Source organism: Tenrec ecaudatus, chromosome 1 (genome assembly GCF_050624435.1).
Source record: "Tenrec ecaudatus isolate mTenEca1 chromosome 1, mTenEca1.hap1, whole genome shotgun sequence".
In the NCBI taxonomy this organism is placed as follows: Eukaryota; Metazoa; Chordata; class Mammalia; order Afrosoricida; family Tenrecidae; genus Tenrec; species Tenrec ecaudatus.
This window is the reverse complement of record NC_134530.1, coordinates 308,446,984-308,460,253: the sequence shown is the minus strand read 5'-3', so window position 1 is coordinate 308,460,253 and position 13,270 is coordinate 308,446,984. Positions and strand designations below refer to the sequence as shown.

General features: G+C 38.8%; 3 pseudogenes; 1 reads left to right on the top strand and 2 right to left on the bottom strand.

Moving 5' to 3' along the window:
* Window positions 1-994, top strand: LOC142437580 (olfactory receptor 14J1-like; annotated as a pseudogene).
* A 3,842-nt stretch (window positions 995-4,836) lies between these two features.
* Window positions 4,837-5,830, bottom strand: LOC142437579 (olfactory receptor 14J1-like; annotated as a pseudogene).
* A 1,477-nt stretch (window positions 5,831-7,307) lies between these two features.
* On the bottom strand, window positions 7,308-8,592 carry LOC142441491 (transcription factor BTF3 homolog 4 pseudogene; annotated as a pseudogene).
* Window positions 8,593-13,270: the final 4,678 nt, after the last annotated feature.

Here is a 13,270-nt window from a genome sequence, read left to right as displayed (position 1 = left end):
ATGCATGTCCATCTTCTCTTGCAGTCAGCATTGCCCTTGGAAGGAGAGAAAGACTATGATGAATTTGACTACAATGAGTGGATTTCTTCTTGTGACTTTTTCTGGCAATCCTGAGGTAGAAATCTTACAGGCTTCTCTTTTCTTAGTCTTCTACTTGGTGGCTTTAACTGGAAATATGCTCATTATCACTGCGACTTCCATAGATCGTAGTCTCCACTCGCCTATGTATTTCTTCCTGAAGCACCTCTCCTTTTTGGATCTGTGCTACATTACTACAACTGTACCAAGATCCATTTGTCATTCTTTCATGCACAGTGGCAATATTTCTCTCTGGGAGTGCATCCTGCAGTGTTTTGCATTCATAATCTGTTCTTCTACTGAGATGGCCATGCTCACAGTGATGTCCTATGATCGCTATGTGGCCATCTGCTTTCCACTGCGCTATAAAATCATCATGGACACCAGCACCTGTGTTCACGGAGTCTTAGCTGCCTGGACCAGTGGACTCATCTCTGGGGTCATGCATACAGCTGCTACTTTCTCCATCCACTTCTGTGGTCCCCATGTCATCCATCAGTTCTTCTGTGATATCCCCCAACTCCTGAAACTCTCTTGCTCCAATGACTACATCCCAGATCTTGTGGTCTCTGCCTTCCTGGCTGTCATGGCATTTCTTTGTACCATCTCTATTGGCCTCTCCTACACACACATATTTTCTACTGTGCTCAGAATGCCATCTGCTGAGAGTAGAGCAAAAGCCTTTTCAACTTGCCTACCTCATCTGTGTGTGGTCATATTATTTATCTCTACTGGGGTCTTTGAGTTTCTAAGGCCACCTTCTGATTCTCCAACAGTGCTTGACTTTTTACTTACTGTTCTTTATACAGTTGTGCCCCCAACAGTCAATCCAATGATTTACAGTCTAAGGAACAAAGCCATGAAGACTGCTCTAAGAAAGGTGTTCAAAGAAAGAAAATCCTACCTGTTTTGCTGAGACAAGTTTTAATTCCAATTTTGCATTCAGAACAAAATATATTGGAAAGCACACAACCAAGTTAATAAAGAAATACAAGCTAAATTAAAAACTGATAGTAGTCAACGTTGTATAAATTAGCTATCATTGAACAATATAAATCCTTGAAACACAGTTACATATCAACAACTCACATTAATATTGTAGGTCTAAATATCAGCCTACAAAGCCTGGTGTAGAAAAATGAGAATGAATTTTATAGACTCTGACTCAATATCTCTTTCTTGTGCCTTTTAATCAGAGTGACCGAGTACTTAGTCAATTTGAGAGTCCATCCTAACTTTTTTCCAATCTATACTGCAGTTTTCACTACTACATTGTATGCCGACACTGAGGATCCATATTCTCTGACAATTGATGAGTCTAAGATCCTATTAAGATGCCATTCTGCAAGGGAAACAGTGCTTCAGTCAGTAACACACAAAGAAGACCCTTTGAAATGTTTTATTACATCATTTACATTGCATTCCCAGTTGCAAAGATTTGTATACTATTAATCACCTGTTATTTAAAAACAAATGTAACAATCTCCTACAGACACAAATACATATTGTTCTACCACAGAATGAATGAAAGAAGAAACGTAAATAACATGGGAAGAATAATACGTATGGGAAAAGAAAAATTGCCTTTGAAAATTGAACAAAATATTATATAAATATAGTTGATGACTAAAATTCAAAATTACAAAAATAAATTAAGCAGCAGATAAAATGCAACAAGAACCCCACCCAAAATCCCAGAATAATGTACTGAAAGAGATATCCAATGAAATCCACCTCATTCTATATACAAATGCTATTTCTATGGATTATAGACCTAAATGTGTAAAATAAAACAATAAACCTTCTAGAATATAGTCAGTATTATTTTAATAATTCTTGTTTCACAGTGAATTTTGAATATTTTCAGCCTGGGTTAGTCTAAAATATCATTATTATATAACTACTTGTGAATTCACTTTACCTCTACTGGCTATGTTTTAAAATTGTTATTATTTTTAATCATTTTATTGTAGTCTCAAACAACTCATCACAATCCATACATACCACAATTGTGTAAAACACATTTTTTTCAATCACTGCCCTAATCATTATCAAAACATTTGTTTTCCACTTAGGCCTTTGGCATCAGCTCCTCATTTTCCCCCCACCCTCCTCGCTTCCTCCTCCCTCATGTATCCATGATAATTTATAAATTCTTATTTTCATATATCTTACACTTTCTGACCTCTCCCTGCACCCACATTTCTGTTGTCTGTTCCCCAGGGCGGAGGTTATATGTAGATCCCTGTAATCACTTCCCCCTTTCCAATCAACCTTCCCTCTACCCTCCCAGTATTGCTACTCTCACTACTGATCCTTAAGGGATCATCCGTCATGGATTCCCTGTGTTTTCAGTTCTTATCTCTAGCAGTGTACATTCTCTGGTCTAGTCAGATTTGTAAGGTAGAATTGAAATCATGATAGTGGGGGGCAGGGAGAGTAAAGTTTTATGTTTCATCATTGCTACATTTCACCATGACTGGCTTATCTCCTCTCTGTGATCCTTCTGTAAGGGAAAGTCCAGTTGCCTACAGATGGGCTTTGAGACCCCACTCCTCCTTACTCACAATATGTTTTTTTGTTCTTTGGTGCTTGATACTTGATCCCTTTGATGCATTGTAACTGATCTCTTCACAACCTTGTGATCACACAGGCTTGTGTGCTTCTTCTATGTGGTCTCTTTAGCTTCTCAGCTAGATGCCCCTTGTTTACCTTCAAGTCTTTAAGACGCTAGATGCTATATCTTTTGATAGATGGGAACCACCAGCTTTCTTCACCACATTTACTTATGCACCCACTTTATCTTCAGTGATTGTGTTGGGAAGGTGAGCATCATGGAAGGTCCGTTTAATAGAACAAAGTGTTCTTGCATTGAGAGAGTACTTGAGTGGAGGCCCAATGTCCACCTGCTACCTTAATACTAAACATAAAAATATATGCACATAGTTCTATTCCCCATCCTCCTATATAAATATATTTACATACATGCATGCCTTTCTTTAGACTTCTATAAATGTCCTTACCTCCTAGCTCTTTCCTCTAGTTCCTTTGGTTTTCATCTTGTCCCACTATCATTCTCAGCCTTCCTTTGAATTTCAATAATTCCTCTCAGTTACATTACCATTGATCACACCCTACCAGGCCACCTATACCCTCCTAACCACCGATTTGGACCACTTGTTGTTCCCTTGTCCCTGGGTTTGTTAACACCACTTCCTTGCGCCCACCCCCCACTCCCATGATGCCCCAGATTTGTCGGTGCTGTTGTTTTCTCCTCCAGATTGTTCATCCAGCCTGATTTATTTAGGAACACCTGGAAAAACTATAACATGCACCAAAATAAGACAGAGTAACGCCAAGCAACAAAAGAACAACAAAAGCCAATAAAAATCCAAAGAGAAAACAAACAAAGCCAAGCACCCAACAACAATATAAAAGAAAAGCTTGTATTTAGTTCAAGTACTGTTTGTTGGCCTTTAGGAGTGTTTCCCTGTCGAGTCTGAAAGGGTGCCAAGCCCTGACCCCAAAGTCTATTTTGGTATTCCTTGGGGAGTTAGGTGCTCTGTTTCCCTTGCTGTTCTGTTGCATGCCCTTAGTGTTTTGCCTCTGTGTGATGGGATCAGATCGGGCAGAATTTCCACACTGTGTCTCCAGTGTTGTCTCTGTAGGGCTATGGGTCTATGATGGATGTCCTGTCTCATAGTGGGGCCGCTACTGGCAAATTGTTGTTGTGCTCCTCAAACCTAAAGGCATATGTATTCATTAACTTTGGAAATGCTCTTAGAAGTTATTTCTCTGAATGTTGTTCATAACTCATTCCATCAAAAAGCAGGCAAGTAGATGAATATATTTTTCTGGAACTATTATTGGATGCATCATATACCCTTGGGACCCAAATAATTTAACATACTTTAAAAATAAACCATTTCTTTTCTCTTTTTATTTAAACTGTGGTGGTGGAAAAACCTTAGATATCTCTTTCAACATATTAATTCTGGCAGTTTTGTGAGGCTTTTTTTTGCATTATATCTGCTACTTAATTTATTTTTGTTATTTTGAATTTGAATCATCACATACATTTATATAATATGTTGCTTAATTTTCAAAGTTACTCTTTTTTCCATGCACATTATTCTTTCAGTATTATTTGTTTTTCTTCTTTCATTCATTTAATGGTAGAACAATATGTATTTGAGTCTGTATGAGATTGTTACATTATTGAAAAATAGTTCCAGATGATTAATGGAATGCAAATCTTTGCATCTGAAGTAATTAAATCTTTCAAAGGGCCTTCTTTGTGTATTATTGACTGAAATACTGCTTCTCTAGCAGAATGACATTTAATATGACGTTAGTGGACTAATCAATTGTCAGAGAATATTGATCCTCAGTGTTTGCATACAATGTATTATAGCAAACTAAAGTGTAAGTTGGAAAAAAATTATGAAGGACTCTCAAACATGAAGTATTCTGTCACCCTGATGAAAAGGCACAGGAAAGAGAGGATAAGTTAGAATCTGTAAAAAACTCTTTCATTTTTCTACACCACGCTTTGTATGGTAATATTTAGACCTGCAATTTTAATGTGTTTTTGATATGTAACTTTGTGTTTCAAGGATATTTATTGTTGAACGATAGTTAATTTATACAACTTCCTCTACTAATGATTTTTCATTTAGCTTTTATTTCTTGTTTTATTTGTTGTGTGCTTTTGAATATGTTTTGGTTTGTTTCCCAAATTAGAATTGCAAACTTGTCTCAGCAAAACAGGTATGGTTTTCTTTCTTTGAACATCCTTCTTAGAGAAGTCCTCATGGCTTTGTTCCTTAGACTGTAAATCATTGGATTGAATGTTGGGGGCACAACTGTATAAAGAACAGTAAATAAAAAGTCTAGCACAGTTGGAGAATCAGAAGGTGGCCTTAGAAATTCAAAGAGCCCAGTAGATATATATAATATGACCACACACAGATGGGGTAGGCAAGTCGAAAAGGCTTTTGCTCTACTCTCAGCAGATGGCATTCTGAGCACAGTAGAGAACATGTGTGTGTAGGAGAGGCCAATAGAGATGGTACAAAGAAATGCCATGACAGCTAGGAAGGCAGAGACCCCAAGCTCTGGGATGTAGTCATTGGAGCAAGAGAGTTTCAGGAGTTGGGGGATATCACAGAAGAACTGGTGAATGACATGGGGACCACAGAAGTGGATGGAGAAAGTAGCAGCAATATGCATGACCCCAGAGATGAACCCACTGGTCCAGGCAGCTAAGACTCCATGAACACAGGTGCTGGTGTCCATGATGATTTCATAGCGCAGTGGAAAGCAGATGGCCACATAGCGGTCATAGGACATCACTGTGAGTATGCTCATCTCAGCACAACCAGAGAAAGTAAATGCAAAACACTGCAGTATGCACTCCCAGAGAGAAATATTGCCACTGTGCATGAAAGAATTACAAATGGATCTTGGTACAGTCGTAGTAATGAAGCACAGATCCAAAAAGGAGAGGTGCTTCAGGAAGAAATACATAGGTGAGTGGAGACTATGATCTATGGAAATTGCAATGATAATGAGCATATTGCCAGTTAAAGCCACCAAGTAGAAGACTAAAAAAAGCGAAGCCTGTAAGATTTCGATCTCAGGATTGCCAGAAAATGTCACGAGAAGAAATCCACTCATTGTAGTCAAATTCGGCATCGTTTTTCTCTTCTTGCAAGGGCAATGCTGACTGCAAGAGAAGATGGACATTCATAGGAAGAACACGCTATTTATCAGTTGACTCCACGTGCTCTGTGATCTTAAGGTATAAATAATAGTTACTGGTCTATCATTGTATGTACGAAGTAGCTTTAAGTATTAACAGCTAAGCTGAACAATTTTAGATGACATTGGCTTATTTTTATGTCATCATTTTAAGTAACGGTAAGAAAATAGATACAAGTGTATTAATGGTATATATCTCTCTGACTACCATCAAGTTGATGCCAACTCATGGTGACCCTATAAGACAGGGTAGAACTGCCTCAGTATTTCTGAGACTGTAAATGTCTCTTAACAGAAACAGAAATTTCCATTTTTTCTTGTGGGACATCTGGTGTTTTTGAACTGCAGACCTTGTGGACTGCAGTCTGACGTGGAACCACTATGCCATCAGGGCTCTAATGTAACATGTAGAAAATAAATCCTTTGTACACACTCAAATTTCCATTCAGCACTCACTCATAGGGGTTTATTAAACAGTGTCTGCGGTATTATTTTCTAATAATCTCCCTGTCAATTTATATAACTCATCAAACTCTGTCATTGCAAATTTATAATTCGGTTTCATATATAATAAAGTAATTCTTAATTTATGTATACTTCTAAATACTTAATGGATGAAATGATTACCACATTTTATATTTATAATCTACCAAAAATCACTATCCTTAACCTATTATGTCAAATAAATTGAGCTGCAACATTCTAAGTTTCTGTCACAAAAGTGACAGGCCATATATTTTTTAGTACATTGTAGTATATTCTAGTAAATGTTACATATTATACTTTAGTAAAAATAAACAGACTAATATGCATTTCAATCAATGTTTCCTGTAACTGGATTAAATAAAATTCAAAGCTTAACTATGATAATATTTGAATGGGCCAAAATTTTAGAGATTCATTAATAGAGTACTCAGAGATATTGAAAATGAGGCAAGATGAATCAGCACATGCATCTAGAGTGGTCACATGGATGAATATATTCAAAACCCAGCCTGTGTTTTATGCCAGTTACATTTATGATACATATTTTATTTAATTTTATGCTACATATTTAACTAAGCTTTTGGTAAAACAGGTGAAGAAAATATCTGTTTAGAACAATTATAGTAGAGCAAGGGGGGGGTGAGTAAATAAAAGTGTTTCTAATTTGCTTTCCACTGTACACACACACATATATACACACACTCAGACACAAAATTCCCAAACAGGAACAAGCAAAATGAAGAATCAACACCCAGAAACTGCACCGATATTTTGAAGTCTGACCAAAATATTAGATCCTTGGAGGAAGTTCAAAATGCAAATCAAACAACCAAATTGCTGAGTAGCATCATTAATATACAAATATTTATATTACTGAACTTGTAACAGGTGATGTTTTCTATGTCTGTAAAGCTTTACAACCACATAGCTGAGTTGTTACATCTAGTCCATACCAAAAGCAGGAAGGATTTTATTTAGCTTCATTCTTCATATTCTATGAGATCAGGAACACCATCATCTTCCTCATCAAATTCTTCTGTGATTGGGATTTTGCTATCCAACACTTGCCTTGGGAAGTTTTCAGCTCATTTCCTAAGACTTGTGAAGCTGTCAGCAAGAAGCCAACTTAATATTTCTGGAAATGTTTCTGTGAATGGTTTGGCTCCCGCATGACCAGTAAGAGCGAATGTGTTAGCAGACAGGGGACCTTGTACCTTGGGATAGTTGAAATGAAATGAATGGTGTTCCATCCCCTTTAACCATGTTTATCTCTTCAGTACTAGCTATATTATTCATAGTCAATTTTTATTTTTTAATTGTTTTATTAGTGGCTCATACAACTCTGTTCACAATCCATAATACATCATTTGTGTAAAGCACATTGGTACATTCATTGCCCTCATCATTCTCAAAACATCCACTCTTCACCCAAGCCCCTGGCATCAGCTCCTCATTTTTCCCCTCCCTCCCGGCTCCCCCCTCCCTCATGAACCCTTGATAATTTACAAATTATCATTTTGTCATATCTTACACTCTCTGACGTCTCCCTTCACCCACTTTTCTGTTGTCTGTCACCCAGGGAGGTGGTTATATATAGACTCTTGTAAGTAGCTCCCTTTTCCAACTCACCCTCCCTCCTCCCTCCAAGTATCACCACTCACACCACTGGTCCTGAAGGGATCAGCCGCCCTGGATTCCCTGTGTTTCCAGCTCCTATCTGTACCAGTGTACATACTCTGGTCTAGCCAGATGTATAAGGTACAGTTGGGATCATGAGAGTGTAGGGGGGCGGCACAGGGAGGGAGGGGGAAGAAGCATTTAGGAACTGGAGGAAAGTTGTATGTTTCATCGTTGCTACACTGCACCCTGACTGGCTCATATCCTCCAGGAGTCCCTTCTTTAAGGGGATTTCCAGTGGTCAACTAAAGGGCTTTGGGTCTCCACTCCGCACTGCCCACCTCATTCACAATTATATGATTTTTTTTGTTCTGATGATACCTGGTACCTGATCTCTTTGATACCTGGTGATCGCATAGACTGGTGTGGTCTTCTATGTGGGTTTTGTTGCTTCCGAGCCAAATGGCTGCTTGTTTACCTTCAAGCCCTTAAGACCCCAGATGCTCATAGCCAATTTTTAAAGAGATTTCCGAAGCTTTTTGTCATCAATGTAGCTGTTCTATGTACCAACTTCATATTTCTGTGAGCTGTACCCTTGTCCACTATCTGGACCTGAGGCTGAAGTTCGGCTAACATTTCATGATTCATGCTGATGGTAAATCTGAAGCAGGGAGCATCCCTCAAACACCAGCCAGCATGCAGAATGAGCAAGAGGGCTGCCTTAGTGGAGACAGAGAAGACTGAAATGGGGCATGAAAAAAAAATCAAATATTTTATTGGGGGCCCGTAAAACTCTTATCACAATTCATGCATGCATCCATTATGTCAAAACAGTGGTGCATCTGTTGCCATCATCATTTTAAAAATCATTTTATTGGGGGCTCGTACACTTCTTATCAAAATCCATCCATCCATCCATTGTGTCAAGAACATATGTACATTTGTTGCCATCATCATTCTTAAAACATTTCCCTTCTACTTGAGCCCTTAATATCTGCCGCTCATTTTCCCCCTCCCTCCGTCCCCACTCCCCCACCTCATGAACCCTTCATCATTCATAAATTATTTTTATTTTGTCATATATTACACTGCACGATGTCTCCCCCCGCCTTCTTCTCTGCTGTCCTTCCCCCAGGGAGGAGGCTATACGGAGATTCTTGTAATCAATTCCCCCTTTGTACTCCACATTCTCTCCACCCTCCAGTCTTCGCCACTCTCACCACTGGTCCTGAAGGAGTCATCTATTTCAAACATTTTCTTTCTGCTTGAGCCCTTGGTATTAGCTCCTCATCGGCCCACCCCACCCTCATCCTGAACCCTCCCTCACTCAGGAACTCTTGATAATTTAGAAATTATTATTTTTCATGTCTTATCTCTACCCTTGTCTCCCTTTACCCATTTTTCTGTTGTTTGCCTTATGAATAGATCCTGGGGTGTTTTTAATGTTTACTGTTTGAAAAGTGATTTTCTGACATTAAAATATCTTGATCTATCATTTTCCTTCCACTATGTTCTATCATGTTTAAGCAATCTATCTGTGATATCTAGTGTAGAAAGGACCTCACATGTATTATACGTGGATTTAAAGGTCAGTGAGCCATAAGAATAGAAGAAATATTAAATGATGCCATCCCATGGTTCATTCATCCAACTTGTGCTCTTTGATCACCAGACAAAGAAAAAGATTGCTGGGCATATGAGATTTGCACTCCATACAAGGTTTTTGTAATGTAAAAAGCTTACAACCATCTTGTGTGGATTTCTAATTTTCCATTAAACATTTTACATCTTCTGCTAAATTTAAATATCAGTATTTATGAATCAAAAGGCAGTGGGCTTTATAATAGCTAGTCATGCTCTGTAATTTATTCTCTTTCCATGATTCAGAAAATTTCTCTTCTACAGTGCAAAAAAACTCACCAGAGCAGATCCAGGAATCTCCCCACCCTAAGCTTAGGTACACCATATCAATGTGAATAGCTACTAAGCAGGAGGCTCTGCGATGTCTGTGAGTCCGGCATGCTCTGCAAAACGTGGTCTGTGGAGAGAAGAAAATAAGGCCCTATTAATCTTCCTTTGGCCACAGGAGGTGAGCGACGGTGTTCCTCTGGCATGATCAGAGAGATCCCAGGGTGCTCTGGGCCTTTGGGACTCTTGTAAATACCTTGGGGTCAGGATGAACAATTACATGGAGTTTCTTTTACAATGTATTTCTGTTGAGCTGAACTAATGATCACGTCTCATTACTGGGAATTTCAGCTTATTGGTGTGCACCAGTAAAATTTTTGAGAAGCATTATAAGCTTTCATTTAGATATAGGGACCCCCAATAAATAATGGTGATCTCTATAGGTCAATATATTCATTGCAAAGTAGATGCATGTTTAGGTTAACAATGTCTACTTTCTTGCTTCATTACAAAGCCAATATAACCTGGATTGAGTGACTCTTAGGTTCATAATTTAGATACTCTTTTAGACTCAATGAATCTTAGAATTGCAAAACCCTTAAGAAATCATATTGATTAATGTCTACTCAAATTATTAGTTCATTTTCCCACTTCTATGTAGGTAGATTTTCATCTATTTTCTGTTTGAATCCTTAGTTCATGATTCTTGGTAGAAAGATGAAAAAGACAAAAGAGCCACTTTACATAGCATGTCATATGATTAAAATCACATTGGACTCTCTATGCCGGAGTACGAGGAACCTAAGATTCTAAAGATATGCTACACCATCTTTTTCAAGCACAAAATAAAAAGTGTTTCAAAGATAAGAATTGTGTCTATTAATAAAGTCTATCACAAGCACTGCAGCTGTGCCTGTGTCCAAACATCAGACATCTATCAGTAAAAGATTTTGACCATAAAATCAATTAAAAATATAAAGCAAGCATGGTAGTTATATATTTTCATGCCAACTCAATGATATATAAAAGTGTAGGGGTGGCATTCCACCTGTCAATCAGGTCACAGACTGATGGTGCCTCCTGGTGGACATGGCCTTCTCATAAGGAGGAGCCTGGGAACCTCTCCCCAACTCCTTAGCCTCACCTTCCTGCTAGTGAGCCACAGTGGGACTTAGCAGAGCTCTGTGATGTGACCACTGCCATTGGATCCACAAAACTGTGCACCCCCTGACGGGTGATATTCCTGCATTCTGAATCATTGCATATGGCTGCTTGCATCTGAATTTGGACTTAGGGAGTAGTATTGGAATTATGGACTTGAGTGGGTCAGGGCTGGGAGGTTTTCTTGATATACAATTACTTTTTGATATACAGATCTCTCCCACACATATGTGAGAGTCTCTTAATTTGTTTCTCTAGTCAATACAGCCTAACACACCAAATTTATATTTTTATTTAACCTAACAGATCATAGCACTATTGGAAAATACAACTGCACATTTCTTGCTTTAACTGAGGGAAATTGGTCTATCATTGCTTCCTCATAATATTTTTCCTAATTCCTTTGCATTCATAATTCAGCAGAACAAGACCACGCAGTTTGCCTTGATCCAGGGATGGTCTCACATATGATCCTATTGGTTTTAGGTGCAGAGTGATCTCTGACAGCAGGGAATGGAAACTGTCATGGTGAATGGAAACTGCTCAGCAGCACACCTCTTCAAGCGGTGCTCAGGCCACGGTGCTCCACCTTCTGCACTTCAGGTGTGCCTCTGTTTATGACATGTAAAGGTGTTGCTTTACCATATCCTTCTATTTTTCTGTATTGCTATGGTAGGTATTTACATATTTGCAAATGGTAGGTATTTACACATTTGTAAATGGTAGGAATTACCCATTTGTATGCTTTTTTCAACAGTTTTATTGGCATATACTTAGCACACCCTTCAATCCAATGGCTTAAATCTATTAAAATTAGTTGTGCCATGATGATTACAATCAATTTTTGAACATTTTCTTCATTCTCGAAGTTAGGTCCAAGCCTGAGAGGAGACTGTCTCAAAAAAGGTATGGAGTAAACCCCAAGATCATAAAATCCGAATGCAGGAGGACTTCCAAGCATTTATGGGAAAATTCCATGATCATTCCATGGGTTTTCCAAGAATTGTTTGAAGTCCCCTAATAAGTTTTAAAGAGAATTTTACCATCAGTTTTCATTCCATGAGCCTGACTGTACGATACAGAATTAGACAATGGTTTCTGACTAGATTTAAGACAGTCGCTTTGTGACTGCTCTATGCCTTCTGTTTCCATCTTCAGGAATGTGATCGTCTATTGCGGTTATGCTATGTTCATTTTATCATTGTGTGTTTAGTGTTCAATGAAGAGACTACTTGATTGCTTAGCAGCTCAAAGTCCTTCGGCTCTTAAAGGATCTATATATCAGGTATTATATGCAGGAAACCCATTTGAACCTTGACGTGATGAAAAGACCTAGACCTTGAACTGTTGCTATAATGGGATGAATTTTAGCAATAATGGGATGAATATTTTAGGAATACTAGCAGCAGAAGTTAGTGTCTTTTATTTGAGGGGCCATAAACTATTTGAGGCAGGTGGTAGGACTGTGCAGGAAGTCAATATCCTCTTCTCCCTGAGAGAAAACCACTCATTGAGCGGACTCCAAGGCCTACTGATTCGGTGTGTGTTAGATCAGCATCATCTTCCATAGGATTCTCAATGGCTGATTCTTCTTAATTTGATTGCCAAGCCTTTCATCCAAGGCACTTTGCAGTGGATTCAAACTCCCTAACTTCCACTTAGAGCCTGCAATCACTTAGGCCATTCAGGGAGTCACCAGGGACCTATTTTCTATTCACCTCAAGCAGGGATGTCATGTCAGTATGCTGATTTATACAGGATGGGAGATGTTATGAGAAATTATCTTATGTCATTCCCGCAGATTTTCCCCAAACAGCTATGCTTCATTAAGTGTGTGCGTGGTTGATTCCGTCTCCCTGGAGAGGCAGTCATTCCTTGATTATCTCCTCCCACCATACTATCAATCCCCCCTCATTGTCCTCCTACTATGCAGGTGTTGGGTTTCCTCAGCTGTGAGGTCAGGGGCTTTACTGTGATTACCACCCATCTTGTGACACATGTAACTACTGAATATGCATATCTTATAGATACCTACAAATAGCCCCAAAGTAATAAAGATGCTCTGTCCCCCTTCACTTATCCTCAGGTCCTCTCTCCCCTGTCTTCTCCCCGCCATCCTCATTTACCACTGCCTCTCTTCTGCTATTCCCACCTTCCACAGCTTCACATGGACCACTAAGTGGGGCTGTGGTGAGCAGGCTACCATGAAATGTGTCTGACTCTTTATTTCACTCTCTCTTCTATCTGTCTTATTCTC